This window comes from Mytilus galloprovincialis, chromosome 8 (genome assembly GCF_965363235.1).
Source record: "Mytilus galloprovincialis chromosome 8, xbMytGall1.hap1.1, whole genome shotgun sequence".
Classification (NCBI taxonomy): Eukaryota; Metazoa; Mollusca; class Bivalvia; order Mytilida; family Mytilidae; genus Mytilus; species Mytilus galloprovincialis.
In genome coordinates this window covers 24,090,921-24,108,885 of record NC_134845.1, presented here as the reverse complement: position 1 = coordinate 24,108,885, position 17,965 = coordinate 24,090,921, and the positions used below count along the sequence as shown (strand labels likewise).

At 33.5% G+C, this 17,965-nt stretch overlaps 1 protein-coding gene across 2 annotated transcripts in view; it reads left to right on the top strand.

Annotated features, from left to right (window-relative positions):
- The window catches only part of LOC143085371 (deoxycytidylate deaminase-like), a 250,128-nt gene that overhangs the window by 19,105 nt on the left and 213,058 nt on the right, over positions 1-17,965 (top strand). The window contains exon 1 of one of the 2 annotated variants that reach the window (XM_076261653.1): positions 16,435-16,571. The exons of the other annotated variant lie outside the window; for it this stretch is intronic. The gene's annotated coding sequence lies outside the window, so the exon portion shown is untranslated. Of the gene's footprint in view, positions 1-16,434; positions 16,572-17,965 lie in introns of those variants that run through there. 2 annotated transcript variants of the gene reach the window in all.

Here is a 17,965-nt window from a genome sequence, read left to right as displayed (position 1 = left end):
CCAACCAATGCCAGCAGCAGTACAGAATCCATATCACCAGCAGCAGCAACAACAACAACAACAAGATGATGGTTCATGTGAAAATTGTGGTATGTTTTGTGGTACTAATTGCCCAGCAAGAAATAAAGAGTGTTTTAATTGTCATAAGATAGGGCATTATGGTCGTAAATGCAGAGGTTCACAAAAATCTGGTCAAAACCCCCCTTTTCACCGCTAGGGATTCGCGCCTGTCCCTAGGCATTTGTCAAAGGATAGGCACAGAGGTAGAAATTCTTTTGCAGAGGTAAATTTGGTATTGCCTATGCAGAAAAATACTTCAATTATTGATATCAATGGCAGAAAAACACATGCATTGATTGATACTGGTGCAGAAATTACTTGCTGTAGCTTTGATTTTTATAGCAAGTTGGCCCTTTCTGATAAACTTTCGCAATCAGATATTCCATCAATTAAAGGTGTAAGTGGACATAGGTTACAAGTGCTAGGAAAAGTTAATTTACCAATTTCATTTAAAGGTGCTGTTTTTAATTATCATGTTTATGTTATAGATGGGCTACATCATTCTTTTATAGTAGGTTGGGATTTTTTACATGCAAACAAGATTAATATTGATTTTTCTAAAAGTGTATTACAGGTACCAGATAAAGAAAATGCAGATATACCTAAAGTATGTATGATACAGACGTCTAGTACTGGTCTTGCTAGAACGTATTACCCTGTCACTATTTCTCCATTTTGTGAAATGAATGTTGGTGTCAAAATTTCAAAAAGAAATTCAGGAGAAATAGTTCTTTTGGAACCAGTAAGTAATTTAGCGGATTCCAATCTTACGAGTGCTAAATGTTTGGTCAAAATTATTAAGAAAAGAGCGGTCATAAGATTGATGAATCCTACAAATCAGGAAATACACATACCCGCAACAAAAGTGCTAGCCTCTGTATCAGACATTGATTTAAATTTTATTCATGATTTAGATAATAACATGCCATCTGTAGCTAGTTTACAGCAAACTAAGGAAGTCAAGGAACCTATTAATTTTGATTTCAGCACTTCTGATTTAAATTCTGAGCAGAGACAGAAAATGCAGACATTTCTTGCTTCTTATAGAGATATTTTGCTACTAATTTATCTGAATTAGGTTTTACTAATAGATACAAGCACAGGATTGAAACTTTTAGGGATTCCAGACCAGTCAAAATGGGATTCTATAACCAGTCTCCTCATATGCACAAAGAAACAGAAAAGCATTTGGTAGAAATGAAGAAAAACAACATCATCAAAGAATCAACTAGTGAGTATCATTCACCTGTCATATTAGTGAAAAAGAAAACTGCACCTGGTCAGCCTCAGCAGTACAGATTTTGTGTGGACTTTAGAAAATTGAACCTTCAAACAAAAAATTCGTCCTTTCCAATTCCCCGTCTAGAAAACGTATTTGACACGATTGGTGAAGTGCAGCCTCAAATTCTGAGTTGTCTCGACCTTCACAGTGGATTTTGGCAAGTCGAGATGGACGAGGAAACAAGACATAAATCTGCTTTTATTACTCGCAATGGTGTCTATGAATTTCTCAGAATGCCTTTTGGTCTTAAAAATGCTCCTATAAGTTTTCAACAGCTCATGTCTAATGTTTTACGTGGTCTTAATTGGCAATTTGTTTTAGTTTATGTGGATGATATTTTGGTATTTAGTAGGACTTTTGAAGAGCATCTTTCGCATCTAGAACAAGTTTTCACTCGTCTTCGTGATGCAAATCTCACATTGAAACCAAGCAAATGTGTGTTTGCAGCAAAAGAGGTGAAATACTTAGGGCACATCATTTCAAAAGAAGGTATTAAGGTTGATCCTGAAAAGACAAAAGCTATTAGTACTTTTCATGTCCCTACAAGACAAAAACAGGTCCGCTCATTTTTGGGAATGTGCAATTATTATCGACGCTTTGTTGATTCATATTCTAAGATTGCCACTCCTTTAAATGGGTTGTTAAAGAAGGAAAGAGAAAGAAGTTTTAAATGGAATAGGAAATGTCAAGTAGCTTTTGACAATTTAAAACAAGCTTTATTAACACCTCCTGTCCTGGCTTACCCTGACATGAATAAACCCTTTATGCTGACTTGTGATGCTTCAAATTCAGCTATTGGTTTTGTTCTAGGTCAATTAGACAGTCAGAGAAAAGAGCGTGTCATTGCTTTTGGTGGTAAAAGTTTATCCAAAACTGAACAGGTTTGGAATACAACTGAAAAAGAGTGTTATGCAGTAGTTCAAGGTGTAAAAACATTTAACACTTATCTTGCTACTGGCAAATTCACTATATATACTGATCACAAAGCATTGACATATCTTATGAACCAGAAGGCAAATACAGGTAAACTTACAAGATGGGCAATGGACTTGCAGCATTACAATTTTGAGATTAAGTATAGAAAAGGTTGTAACAATCAAGTAGCTGATGCTCTCAGTAGACGCTCATATCCTGAACAGCCTGACGATGAAAATGAAGTCGCAGCTGTAAAGGTATCTGAAGTGAATACTAGAACAGAAGCTAGTGGCAATGATAAGACTTTTGAGAGTATCCAAGTGGAATTCTTTTATGATGATTACACTATGGTTGCTCCATTAGATCCCGTTATTGCCAGACCAGAATTGTCAAACCTTCCTGCTATTGCAAAGTTGCAACAAAATTGTCATGATTTTGGAAATATGTACAAATTTCTTACTCAGGGTATTCTTCCTGCAGACAATGATCAGAGTTCAAAAGTTCAAAAATCTGCTCAAGATTACTCTATCTGTAATAATGTTCTGTATAAATGGTTTCAGAAGAGAGTCAGAGTTGACAATGGTGAAAAGTGGATTAAACAATTATGTCTCCCTCAAGCTCTTAGAGAGGATGCTCTTTTAAGTTATCATGATAGTTTCGTAGGTGGTGCACATCTTCGGATCGAACGTGTTTATCATGCTTTGAGTCTTAAGTACTTTTGGCCTAAAATGCACCAAAGTATTGAAAACTACATTCGATCATGTGATCGCTGTCAGAGAATTAAAAGAGATACAAAGGGTAAGAAACCACCTCTTAATCCTCTGCCAGTTGACACAACCTTTGAAAGATGGCATATGGATTTTCTGAAACTCAGTAAAACTAACGAAGGTTATTCTTATGTGTTGCTTTTAGTAGATTCTTTTTCTAAATGGAGTGAGGCCTTTCCTATGAAAACTCAAGAAGCTTCTGAGGTTGCAAAGGTTTTATTTCGTGAAATTATTAGTCGTTATGGTGCAATGAAGTGTCTAGTCACAGATCTTGGTAGAAATTTTGTATCGAATTTGGTGAATGCTTTGTGTGAAATGTTGAATATTACAAGGCATCATACAAGTTCCTACCATCCCCAGACAAATGGATTAGTGGAAAGGACCAATAGTACACTTATACAGGCAGTCAGAGCTTATAGTGATAAGGACCAGAACAATTGGCCAAATAAACTCCCCGGTATTTTAATGGCATTTAGAAATTCTCCATCTACTCAATCAACAGAGTATTCTCCCTTTTCAATGGTGTTCGGCAAGGAGATGAACTTACCTTTTGACGCATCTGTTTTGCCAAAAGACAATCTGTCAAAAGATGCAAAACACCATTTAGAAGAAATAATTTCAAACCTCAAAATTACCCAAGATTTGGCGGCTGAAAATATTAAGCTCAAACAAGCAAAAATGAAAGAACGATACGACAAAAATACCAAAATTCCTGAATTTAGGCTTAGAGATAAAGTTTTACTTAAAGAACATGTGGTCCCTGTCGGTCGTTCACCAAAATTAGTTGATAAATGTAATGGTCCTTATTACATAACTGACTGTGGGCCGAATTTCACATATAAATTAAGACGCTGCAGTGACCAGAAGGAACATAAATCTATGGTCAATGCGAGCAATCTTAGGCAATATGTAGATCCCACTGATTTCCGTGATCCCCCACAAGCTCCAGAACGTCCAGTTCCAGATAATCCACCTGATGCGCAAAATAACCAACCTGCAGATAATTATCAAGATGATCAAATTGCAGACGATGAGAGTACAGATTCAGATACTAACAGTGATAATGGAGATGAACCAAACAATGTTATAGATGATACGTTTCATGAAGTTGAGAAACTACTAAATAACAGGAAAACAAGAGGAATACAGTATTTTCTTGTAAAATGGAAAGATGGTTCCAAACCGACATGGGAACCAAAACAGAATATAGGAGAGGGCTTGATACAAGAATATTTTACAAGGAAAACTAGGAGAGGAAGGAGGAGAAAACAGAAAAAATATTTTACGAGGCCATAGGTGAAAACAAATTACTGTACAAATTTCACTGGAATAACACAGATAAAGCTTTAATGGCGAATAACTCACTTACATTCAAATAATCTGGATTGAACTCCAGTTTCGAATCTGCGCAGTGGACTATTCTTTATTTATTTGACCCTTTGATTAACATTTTTTCTAATTTCAGAAATTTGATAGGCAAATTATGATGTGAAGTCAAACCTAACAGAATGCATCAGTGTTTTGTTGTCAGTAGTGCTAGAGTACGGCCGTGCTCATTCGACTAATCATCACTTTTTTTTTATTTTAGCAACTGAGTGTCCTGAGAAACTAGAATCCATTCCAATAATATAGTTATGTATGATGAAGTTAAGTGTCCAGTGAAATGTTACCGAGAGCCAAAGTGGAGGAGTTTAGAGTGTATTAATGTTTAGTTTATTTCTTTTTGTAGGATTTAGAACACAAATATATTAAACATATTTTTAGATTACATTATACTATAGAGATTGCAGATCATGAGATTGCAGATCATGCGCTTGCAAGAAGTGAGCATGCAATGAATCGTTCATTTTCATGTTATATATTTGAATTTTACATTGTTATATTGTCTTATTAATATGAAAATTTATTGGTACTTTGACTTTTCTGTTGCACTAGCACCTGGTTTACTTGATTTTTCATTATTGGAAAACTGCATCAGTACTATTTTTTAAAACACACATATTCTAGTGTGAATTGTTAATATCCCTCCTCATAATGCAAATTGGTACCGTAATACTTATTAAATGCATATTTGCAAACAAGCAATACCTCAGTGCCTCCCCGTTACAAGTGTATTAACATACATACTTTGAAATTTTGGAAGTGTCTTATTGAATATCTGCAATTATGACCATACATATATGTATTTTTAATTTTTTAACTTAAGTATTTTATGGGCATTAGATCACAAAACTACATTCACATGATTGTGATATATAAACATTGACTCTATATGAACTTTTACATTATGTTTATCATACTTTTATTCTTTTTACATGTATATATATATAATTATTATTTTTATTTTATCAGTTCAGATGATGTTTCAAATTCAAGCTTTGGGACAAAGCTTAGTGAGGTTGAGGAAGAGTTGTTATAGAAAAATTATGAATTGCCAAAGACAAAATTTTAATATAACAGACCAAAACTTAAGTGAAAATTATTCAATTTTTACAATTTGAGTTAAAGTATTTTGAAATTTAAATTTTATTTTATTTTCTAAAATTTCTCCTTACATAAGTTACATTATTTTTGGAATGTTAATTTTTGATAAGAAGAATGACATACAACTTTAATATTTAGATTACGTAATTAAGACGGATAACAAAGAGACATGTAAGTGCTAAATTATTTACTTTGGATTATGTACCTTACATGTAAATTAAGGCTTTTGTTAAACAACCTTTTCCTATTACTCATGTGTGAAATTGTTTATAACACCTGTCACCCATGACTGGATTATTGACCAACCAGTGAAAATAGGTTGTGGTCAAGGGAGCTAAATTACAAGGTAATTTTTGATTGGTGAAAACAGGAGAAAGTTAAGAAATCAGTGATCATGTGACCACGCCCGCATGGAAACAATCTATGTTTTCAACGGTCACTTTGATTACTGATTTCAAATAATAAACATCAATATTTACTAGAACTTTCTCTTGTTTTACACCAGGGGCTAAAAGTCATCAGACGCAGCACAGAAAGTCGGTACAACATTAGTACTGATATGCTTGATATCAGAACACAGCTTTAGGGGCTAAAGTAGTACATCGCTGAACATTAAATATGTTGCAGTTGGGATAAGAAATTTGATTTTACTGGACAGATTGTGTGTATTTTCGGGTATTGTTGTGTTATTGTTTTCTGTCTTGATTACTTATATCTAACATCTACTCAGTTTAATTCAGATACTAAAAGTATTTACTTCAAATGTAATAATGAGGAAAGGAGAGTATCGAATCAGATATTTTGCCATCTATATCAGGTATCTAAATGGGCGAACGCAAGGATGTTTAAAAAAATTGCCCGGAACAATAGCCGACAGTTAAGATGTTGTATGGTTGCCAATGAGACAACTCTCAGACAGAGAACAAATGACATAGACGTTAACAACTACATGAATGTATTTTAGTAAAATGATATATGCAACTCAGTGCTGTTTTCTGAGATATACTAGTAGTTAATTTATACCTTGAAAGTACTAGTATACAAATATATATAATACATTAAAGTTGAGTTGTTTGTTTTGCATATAGATAACAATTTTCGTTGATATTCTCCATTACTCTTTATACGCGTTTTCTTGCTCTTATCCATATACGATTTAACAATAACAATACTTTATAAGTGATGCTTCTCTACCCTGGTGGAAAATGAGGGGCATCACTTATAAAATAGAATTATTTTGAATTCGGAAGAAAAGTGTCAAGACTTCATTTTGCACACTTGAGAAAAGAAATTCCACACTTTACACTCATCAGTGGCAGATTTAGGCCGAGGGGCATAGTGTACGTATGTCCCCTTTTGTTTAGAAAAACCTTTTTTTTTTTAAATTGTTTAATATGTCCATCCTTGGTGGTTATGTTGGCTGGAAAGTTGTAACAACGGACAAGTTTCTTGAACAATAAACCCAAGGGATTATTGTGTCCAAGTTTGGTTTTAGTTTCCAGATGAGACTTGAGGTTTTTGTAAATGTTAACGGGTGATGAACAACAGACGACAGACGCCAAGTGATGACGGGCGGGCTGATTCAGATGAGCCAAAAATGATGCAGAAGATACTAAGGGAAAAAAATAATAAGTCTTTGAAAAAATGGGACTTCCCAAAGTTTACACGTAAATAACATATATAAAAAACTAAACTACTGGGAATACTGAAACCTATAGTGATTTACTTTAACAAATTGTGACTTGTATTGAAAATTGTTTCATAGGCACTCATACCACATCTCCTTATATCTATTTAACGTATTTCTTTCTTTTTTTAAATGTATTTATTATAATAATTAAAGAAATTAGAATCGTGAGGATAAGTATGAATGAATAATCAACAAAGTAAAAGATTAATCATTGTGTGTATGTGTTATATTTCCGAATCTAATTGAGATTCTGAGTGGAGTTAGATACATAAACACACCGAGTGTTGTCTGTCAAAATTACATATACACTATCAGCAGATGTAGCTAAAACTTCAGTTTCATTTGAACGTTAGACGATGAATATACAAGAAATAATTTAACATGTTCACACTTAAATTTGCCCTGATATTCTTTATTTATTCGTTTTTTGTTAGAACTGTAGTAATGCAGATTGTTAATGAAATACTCAAGGAAGATGTAACCGACTTAAATAGTTCATTCTGCCAACAAAAATGGTCATGCAAAGAATTGGATATTGACGATAGGAATTGTAATTGTGATTCTGAATGTACTGTATATGATGATTGTTGTTCTGATGTCGCTATCAACCAAACCATTCAAACATTTAAACCAAATTTTAGTTGTGAATATATTCCTGGGATTGATGAGGACTCGTATGTATTTGTGGTGCAGAAATGTCCAACAGGCGCAAGTACCGAACTAAAAAAAGAATGCGAAACATTTGGTAGTTTACAAAATTTTATTCCAGTGAGCGGTAAAGCTACTGGATATATGTATAGGAACATGTATTGTGCAGCATGTCATGGAGAAGAATTCTTGTCCTGGCAAACAGGTTTTTCTTGTAATTGGCCTCACAGAGGAGACGTTAATAGAACACTCGAAAGTATGAAAAACGATGAACATTGTAGCAAGCGTCTCTATCCACCAACATCGGGCGCTGATTCAAGATACACAACTAGGCGATGTTTCCCTATAACAGATACTTGTTTATCAACACATAGTGCGAGCAGATGTCAAGATGGACCAACTGAAGTAGTTTTTAATGATCATGTTTACAAAAATAAAGACTGTGCCCTTTGCAACAATGTAAGTATTGATCAACTTGTCTGCAGTGCTCGTGCATGGACGCTGAGACCGTCCGGTGAGAAAAGGAAAATAACTAGTTACAGTTACAGACTTTTGTTTGATTATCACACTAATCTGGCTACTGGTACATATGTCAAGCGACGTCGAGCGCAGAAACCAGAAAGAAACAGTAAAATCTGCCCAACATTTGAACTGTATGATCTCTTTACCGATGTTTGTAGAAAGGTTAATTGCATAATTCCTCTTGTTTATGAAAATGGGAAATGTGTATATAAACCGACAGTTTCAAGTGAAGACATACCAGATACATTTTCCCGGGGCAAAGTTCGGAGTGATTGTGTTTATATTCAGTTGAATGATACGGAATATGAAATTATAAACGCATGGGTTAGCCCAATGATCATTGTAGTATCGGGAGTGTGCTTAGATGCATTTACAGTCAGTGACTTTAGTCCGCAGTATGGACAAATTGTGTGTTGGATTGGAAACAAGCAGGCATTGTTGGTTTACTTTCTTGTGCCAATTGGATTGTTAGTACTTACTAATATGTTTTTCTATATTTTCACTGTTAGGTCTATTTTTGTTTCTAGTCGAAAAACAAATAAGATTTTAAGAAGAAAAGAGGGATGTAAACTTCTTGTCTATGTAAAATTATCAATCGTAATGGGGCTAACATGGGTTTTTGCTTACGTCGCTTCGTTTTCGAACGAAACAGTTTTTTGGTATTTATTTATTTGTTTTGGTTCTTGGCAGGGTGTCTTTATTTTTATTTCGTTTGTTTGCTTTGGAAAGGTACGAAGTCATGTTATTGACAGGGCAAGAGTTGTGTCGTCCTACTTTAGAAGTCGTACTGTAACCACGCTTCTGACAGATTCAACAAAAACTTAATTAATGATATGTTGCATATGTGCGAAATAAGATAATTTTCAGCTTAGTTTTTATTTCAGTAAAATTTACTCATAAAATTTCTATTCTATGTTATTGTCAGGCAAAAAGTGTAGCCATTGCAGACGGGATGCTTTAACTACTGAAAACTGTTTTACATCTTGCCACTATAAGATCTCGAATAGAAAATAACGAACTAGAAACATTTTTACTGTATGCTTTTAACAATTACATTCAATTTTAAAGTGTTATACCACTTGTCTTTAATCCGTACAGTTTAGCCAACTGAAAATAAAGAGGGATTCGTCATGAACTATTATGAAAACAAAAACAAATTTTCATTAAAAGTCTCAAATCCTACCCCTCCCCCTTTCCCCCCTCATCTTTTTTATGTTGTGCGCAAATTCCCTTTTTACATGTTACCGGCTTACATAAAATATGCTTTGTGTATTTTGAAAATGCATTGTAATGATAGTTGAGGTTGTTAATAAATTTAGTTTGAACTGACACATTCTATTCTTTGGTTGATTCATGTAGTGCTAGGTCAGATTATACTTATAGCTGATTACCAATCGCACGAAGACAATCGTGTTAAGTCATTATCAAGTAGGGACAATTAATGATGATTCGGGGTGAGAATGACGTCAAATATATATATTGTGTTTACAAACTAAATTTGACCAAATCGCCCACTCAAAATTGTTTGAAAGTTACTAGAATCGTTGTATCCCGATTTCACGGCCTGGCTATATTTAAAACTTAAGTAAGAGATATGCAGTGATGAAGGACAAATATCTTACAGCTGTTTTAGTGTACCTTTCAATCGTTGTTTAAAATAAATTGTCTACATCTTACATGGAAAATAAGATTATGCAGTTTCACAGTGTAGATACTATTCTTTACGCTATCCGGAAGTCTCGATTTTCGAAGCGAGGATTTCCAACTGTCTAACAAAACGGTTTTGTTTCGGTGCTTTTTCTCATCATTTGTTTACTCCTATGTCTATAAAGTGATTTGCACATCTTCAATGTATGTATATCATCATAAATATGAGTAACTGTAACAAAAACGTGCATTAGAATATAAAATATACGTGTGCATCACACCAACTTCATAGAAAAAAGTGAAATCGATAGACAATTTTGCTCTCGTAGTACAAAGCAAATAATCTTTTATTGCAAATATTTGCATCAGTTTACAGTTAAATATATACTGTTTCAATATTCTTACCGTATTTAAGTAGAATGTTCGTATTTCAAATAAAAAAATATGCTTTCCTTGAGGATCCCAAAATAAATTACTGTACGATCAGTCTAAAACTGACTGTATTCTAGAAGCGATTTCAGATTTTTTGTCTGTACGACCAGTCGTGATTTTGAAGGGAAAAAAAAACAACGGCAATTTGAAGGTATATACGTGTCTATGTGATATTATGAACTGTCCATGGAACTATAACGTGTAATTTCTTTCATCAGACAATACAAATATATTTCTGATGATTTTTGTAGACGGGAAAATAATTATATTTTTGTTCCGTCAGTCTTATTTAAAATTACATGCCTAAAAAGCAATACATGATTCGCTTGTTGACTTTGTAATAGTGTGTCGTTGCAGTTATCTGTTTAGCTATTACATTTTTAAAGACTATTTACACCGTCTGCCGTTGACCAATTGGTGATAACATAGATCAAGCTTGTCTCTTTTAAAGTTACAAAAAAATAGATTGAGAAAGCTTTGTTTAAAAACTTTAGGTATTGAGGAAAGAATTAACGAAATAATACCCCGCCACTTCTATAGTCCATGTTTTGGAAAAAACAAACCACCAAAATAAACTAAATTATAGGTGCACAGGGGCATCATTTAATAAAAAATATGAGGAAGTTTTATTAATATATGGTAAGTTTTTGAAAGTTGCGCATAGTAAATGGGTACCACCCAATAAGGTAGTGGAAAAAATGGAAATAGAAAACTGCTGAATTTTCGAAAAATCAAAATAAGAGGTTCAAAATTGAATTAAATGATTAGGAATCTGAAAAAGATTCATTAAGTAAAATTTAAGTTATGACAAGTGTCTGAAGGAAGTTGTGGATATAAAAAAAAGGTACGCCCAATATAAGGCTATGACAAAGTCCGTATTTTAGATATAGAAACATTGAAAACATTTTTACCAAAAATTCGAAATAGAAGGTCCATAAAACATTCATTGATTAAAAATGGAGCAATTTTAGAAATTTTTTAACGTTTTGGAGGTCCCGGTTGGAAATACCTGATGGGTGCCCCCATATAATGTAATGTCCGTATCTTATATAAGGAAACCCCATAAAAGATTTTTAATCAAATTCGAAATACATTCCTTTTTTTATATAAATAAGGCCGTTAATTTTCTCGTTTGAATTGTTATACATTGTCATTTCGGGGCCTTTTATAGCTGACTTTGAGATATTGGCTTTGCTCATTGTTGAAGGCCGTACGGTGACCAATATTTGTTAATGTCTGTGTCATTTTGGTCTCTTGTGGACGGTTGTCTCATTGGCAATCATACCGCATCTTCTTTTTTATGCCAGTGATTATCATTTATGATACGGAATCCGAGAAAAAATAATTAATAGTTATACCAGTGACGGATTCAACAAAAATGGGATCCGGCGGTTTGAAACCCTCTTTTAATGCATTATCAATGCATTTGTATGGGAACATATATTTGGAATCCTCTTTTCTCCTGGATTGGACCCCCTCTCCATTTAAAAATGTCTGGAAACCCCAATGTATATTAAATGGTTTATGAGGAGATGTGCTTACAAAACCGGCTAAACATGTTGTACCGGTCCAACGGACGAACGGAAATACGGACTTCATTATCATTATAAACCACCGCTTTACAAGGTGGTGTACAATTGAGTGTGAAAAAGACAGATCTACATCCAAAACAAAGTGAAGGAACTGTGATCAATTATAGGCTACAGTACGGCCTCGAATGTTTGTAAATACATGCATTTTTATATAACAATTAAATCTGTGTGTTTGTACAATTTTAAGTATAACGGAGGACATTTCTGAAACTTGTATAAACAACAAACCTTCCTCTTATTTTAGCAACATTCAAACAGCCTTATACTTAATGTAGTAAGCGAGTACACCCTATCAAGCAAAAACATGTTTGATAAGTTTTCAGGATGTGAATTTATTGAAATACATTTGTGTTTTTTAGAAAAATGCCACCTTCTATAAATGTATCGTAAATAACTTGAAATCACCACTCGAATACAGTGAAATAAAGACTGATCATACAGTTTCAAAATACACAAGCGAGACTGATCGTACAGTGAGAAATTCAAACAAGTGTAATTTTCTTATTTCTGGCTTCAAAGATCTGGCTGAAACTTTTACCACCACTTAAAATATACTTTATTTAGTTAATTAAGTCTGGTTTTTACGTTAATTTGCACAGTAAGGGTGCAAAACGATTGTTTTTAGGTTCACCGACTGATTTTCCTTAGTGATGCACTTGAAAATCTCTTGATTAAGGCAAAGATACGAACAATGAATGTGCTAAATTTAATTATAAACCATTTGTGAATATCGATGTCAGCTGATTTAATCATTAAGCAATATACAGATGAACATCTTACCGTTTAATAAAGTATATCCAACAAATTTAAAATGTGATCCAAAATGTTCTCGCTTCGAAATTTGCGACTTCCGGATAGCGTACAGAATAGTATCTACACTGTGAGTTTGTTTATTCTGTATATCCTGATAACGGCTCAATAACTCGCCAAGGTTATCACTATTAATTATTTATAAAATCTCAGATAAACAGCAGAACATATTTTTTGAAACTAGTACTAAGAGTTCAATCATTTTGTTTTCTAATAATAATTTTCAATATTATCTAAAAGATCTAGTCTTAAACAACAACAAAATTTAAAAAAATGTGACCTGTTTATATTTCTTCCCAGTTTTTTAAACAAATTAAAGATAAGCAGTATGATACAAATACCAGACCTGTTTTCGATACAATTCAATTCAATATTTTATTAAAGTCTCATCTTTCAACAAGTACAATCGATATTTATACATTGTAAAACAATTCTAATTAAAAGAGGGGTGAAAGATACCAAACTCATAAGTCGAAAATAAAATGACAACGCCATGGGTAAAAAGGAAAAAAGACAACAGGCAAACAATAGTACACATGACACAACATAGAAAACTAAAGACTAAGCAGCACGAACACCATCAAAAACTTGGGGTGATCTCAGGTGATCCAGAAAGGTAAGCAAATCCTGCTCCACATGTGGCATCCGTCGTGTTTTTCATGATAGAACAAACCCGGTAACAAGTCTTATTCGGTATATATAGGTCACATGCATGAAAAGGGGACGGGGTTATAGCAACGAAATTAGGAACATATAAATGAGAGCCATTATATACAGAATTATAAGATACTTTTGAAATGCAAAGATATAACAATATGAAATAAAGAACTATTTACAATATATATAAAAAAAAAAGTCTTCTTAAAATCAAATAACAGGTTTTGGCACACACAAACGTATCATATTTACACTTGAGAATAAAAAACTAACTTTTAGAAATAATCTAAAGTATTCAAATTTTCATTCACAGTTTCAGCAACATAATATAAATGGTTTTTGAAATAGTTATAAAGAGGACATCTTAATAAAACATGCGCTTCGTCTTAAAAAAAAACCCGGCATCACATATGGCATATATAGATATAGGAAGATTTGGTGTGAGTGCCAACGAGACAACTAACTCTCCATCCAAACAACAATCCAAAAAAAGCAAACCATTATAGGTCGGGTCAATGTACGGCCTTCAACACGGAGCCTTGGCTCACACCGAACAACAAGCTATAAAGGGCCCCAAAATTACTAGTGTAAAACCATTCAAACGGGAAAACCAACGGTCTAATCATACTCTGTTTCATGTGCTTAATATTGAAAGCTAGCTTAGTTCTATGGAAATCGTAACAGTTAGACAGTATAGGTTAAATTATCTTCGTAATCTTAAACATATAAGGGACTAGTCATCATGCAGCAATTGTCAGTGGCGGATTCAGAAATTTTCATAAGGAGGGTCCACTGACTACCTCAGAGGGGACCCGCTCAAGTTTAACCTCAGTGATTTCTAATATAACCAACCAAATTTTGCACACAAAAGGATGCGACCCTGCCCCACCCTTAATCCGCCCCCTTATCGTAATATATCAATAGACAATCAGAATTGTATAAAAATACAAAATTCCACAAAGGAAGAGGACGGACCATGTTTGAATTGGCAACAACAAAGTTCGGTTTACGCGTGCATATACGTAGACATTGCTTTTACAAAACTGTTTCTTTGGATATTTCAACAAGAAAACTTTAATTTGAAAAAAAGAATCTATCCAAAATGATTTATCGGGTAAAATTGAGTTACGTCATGGGGAATTTGAAAGGTTCTTTAGAGGAATTATCTTGGTATGTAAATCAAAACAGAAACTTCTGACCTAGCTTTATTCGATCTGTTTTTTTTAATTCAAAGCTGCACTTATCAAAGTTTTCCCTATTTCGTTCGGGTGCAAACAATATAAACACGTCTCGTATGTGTGCATTAGTCTATAACATGTATATATACAGTCTCGTATGCGTATCTTTTGTATAAAAAAATGTCCTTTTTAGTGGACCAATAAACAGAACACGTTTGATAGTTTTAGTTTAAATCTAACTCTGTTATGCAAGTAGCAGTATAGATTGGATAGTCTAACTCTTAAAGCATTGTAAATAGAAACTTAAAGTTTTATTGGAAATTTTACATAAATATTAAATTAAAATTTATGAGCAATATCGATTATGCTGTAAATATATATTGCCAAATTATTGAAGTGAAATGGAATTATAAAGCATTTCAGGATTCCAAACAATTCATATCGATTACACAAACAGTTTTATTAAGCTGCTTTGTTCATATTGGATATTGATTGAACCAAAGGATTCATACCTACTGAGCTGGTTGTTCAACATTGTATAAACCCATTCCAAAGGGAATTACTGGAATACCTCGAAGACCATTAGTGCTTTTTATTTTATATATATAAGAAAAATAGATATATCATTGACGTGTGTCCATTGTCATCACTTGAATGTATCTCTTACAGCCAATTTCATTGAGTGTGAAGCCAAAAGTAAAATCTCTGGTTAGCTTGCTTGTTAGCTGAACCGTGAAGTCATTGTTAGATCAGGTAAACTATCCTCCTTTAACAGTAGACTAGTTCAGCAGATAACCAATCTATCTGTCTGTTGGACTAGGCTACTTCGAAAGGTGTGTTGTATAACTGACCTAATAATGACTTCACGGTTCAGCTAACAAGCAAGCTAACCAAAGATATTACCTTTGGCTACACACTCACTGAAATCGGCTGTAAATGAAAAAGAAAACCATCTTCAGTTTCTGTAGGGTTCGTCAATCTCTTTAAATATTGAGCACCAATGTTTTTTTTCATGTGATAAACAAATCCCAGTTTGTCCAACTTTCAATGATAATTACCCAAATGACTGAATGAGTTTCGGATATAGCAACTATAACAGACACACACAAGGTTAAAAGCAGAATAAGAAATTGAAAGAAAAATATACTAAATCTAATATTTTTTGACAGAACAGTGGTAACAATGTCATATATCCAACTTTGTATTTGTAATCTGATTGGGAGGGGGGTGTCCGCAGAGTACGGTACATCCAATCGTTTGGCACTCGTCCAAAGAACTTTCTATAATAATAATAAAAAAAGAACGTCAGCACAAAAGGCATGCATGCATAGATGTTTATTAGAGCCAGTACAGTTCAGACCCGTTCCGTTTTAGTTGCTTATTAATTTTTTTTTTGCTTAACATCTAGTGCCAAGTAATGCATATTCATGACAATCTACATTTTAAAAGAGACCAATCAATAAAAAATTGTCCTCCTCTAGTGTCGATTAAATATTTTACTTAAATATTGATATCAAAAGTCTAATGCAAATATTGATCAAACCTACCACTTTAACCAACCCATTATATTAAATTAAACTACCTGTTTTGTTCTATATTAATAATTGATAATTGTATATTTGACGCAAAACATCTTTCCAAATCAATATTATTTACCATTTTGGTAGAACTGTAATAAAAGTTTGATTGATTTTCCTATCCGTATTGTTTGAAAATAAGGAAACTATAAAAGTTTATTGTGAAATATCGATACGGGACCGTGTTTCTACATATATTATGCATGGAACTCTTCAGGTAACTTGATTGCCTAGGTAGCAGGTCGATAGTGGTATAAAACTTGATGACGCAGTTTCAGGACCATTACAGAACTGGGGAACGAAGATACAGGTGAGTGTATCTTTTTTATTATTATTTTTTAAAAAGAATAACGGCTGGTAAAAAAGAGACAGAATATTTAGGAAATGAAACAAAATCTGACAAAAACATGATTTTATGGTTAACGTTTTCAGCAATTACAGGTACTTTTTCTTGTTCGTCAATTGATACGTTAAAGATGTACGTCCGGCATGCTTAATGAGATTGCACAATCAGTGGTGAGTGAGAGGACACATCCACGTGGACCCGTCCGAATTCCATTCGAATGTCTATTTAAACGGATCCGTGACCCGTACACCACATCCCCATTAATCTGAAAATCTACAACTGAAATTTAACCAAACAATGTTAGATCTGTAAACTTACAGAATTCATTGTTCTTCTCTCAAAGCGAATCGAACTCCTGTTTTTGTGACAATGTGGCAACACCTACTGCATGCACAAGGCCAAGCGCCCTAGACCACTCGACCAACTAGGCTATATAAAATATAGCTTTCGTTAGTAGAGTGAGGCCTTTTCTCAACGACTAAGAGAGTAAAAAATGCAAAGATATATCTGATGTAATGTGGCATGCCAGTAAATGCCATATCTGGCAGATCAGCTATGCTTTGTGTCTGTCGAAATGATGATGATATTATTTACCGATGGCATACAATCACATCAAAATTGAGTGACATATTTACGGCAATATTATTTTAATTTAGACTTGTAGATATAAAAAGGTATGGTATGAGTGCCAATGAGACAACTCTCCATCCGAGTCACAATTTAAAAAAAAAAATATGTAGTCTAAATATGTGACAAATTTTATATACCAGACGGTCTCAATCGGACAACTATGGTTATACAGGGCTGACTTTACATTTATATAATATGAATACTTCGACCGAAATTTAGCCAAACAAATTGGAAATTTGCGGTAGCTAATTATTGTTCTTCACCCAGTGGCAATAGATTATAGATATATACAAGTGACGTCTCTGTTTAATTTATTTAAAACTTGACAGCACTCAGCGATACTTAAAGAGTGACAATACGCGAAGGAAAAAAGCAGGAATTATCAAAAATATTGGACAATACAACATACCAATCCAAGCAACAGCAAACAGCATCCAACTCCTATAGTGCATGTTCATTAATTATATAAGGATAAATAGATGTTCATTGAATTGGTCGCCTTAATTTGATTGATTGCTGTATCTTAGATTGCGGTGTTTATCTATGCAGACTATACAGAAATATAATTATATATATAGAATTAAGAAGATGTGGTATGTTTTCCAATCAAAATCTTGCTTGATATGAGAAATGGGAATATCTTTTATATATATATACTTATCTGTCATTCTAGATAATCTGTTTCTGTTTTGACTTCGGACTAAATAGAATATGTATATGTACTGAGC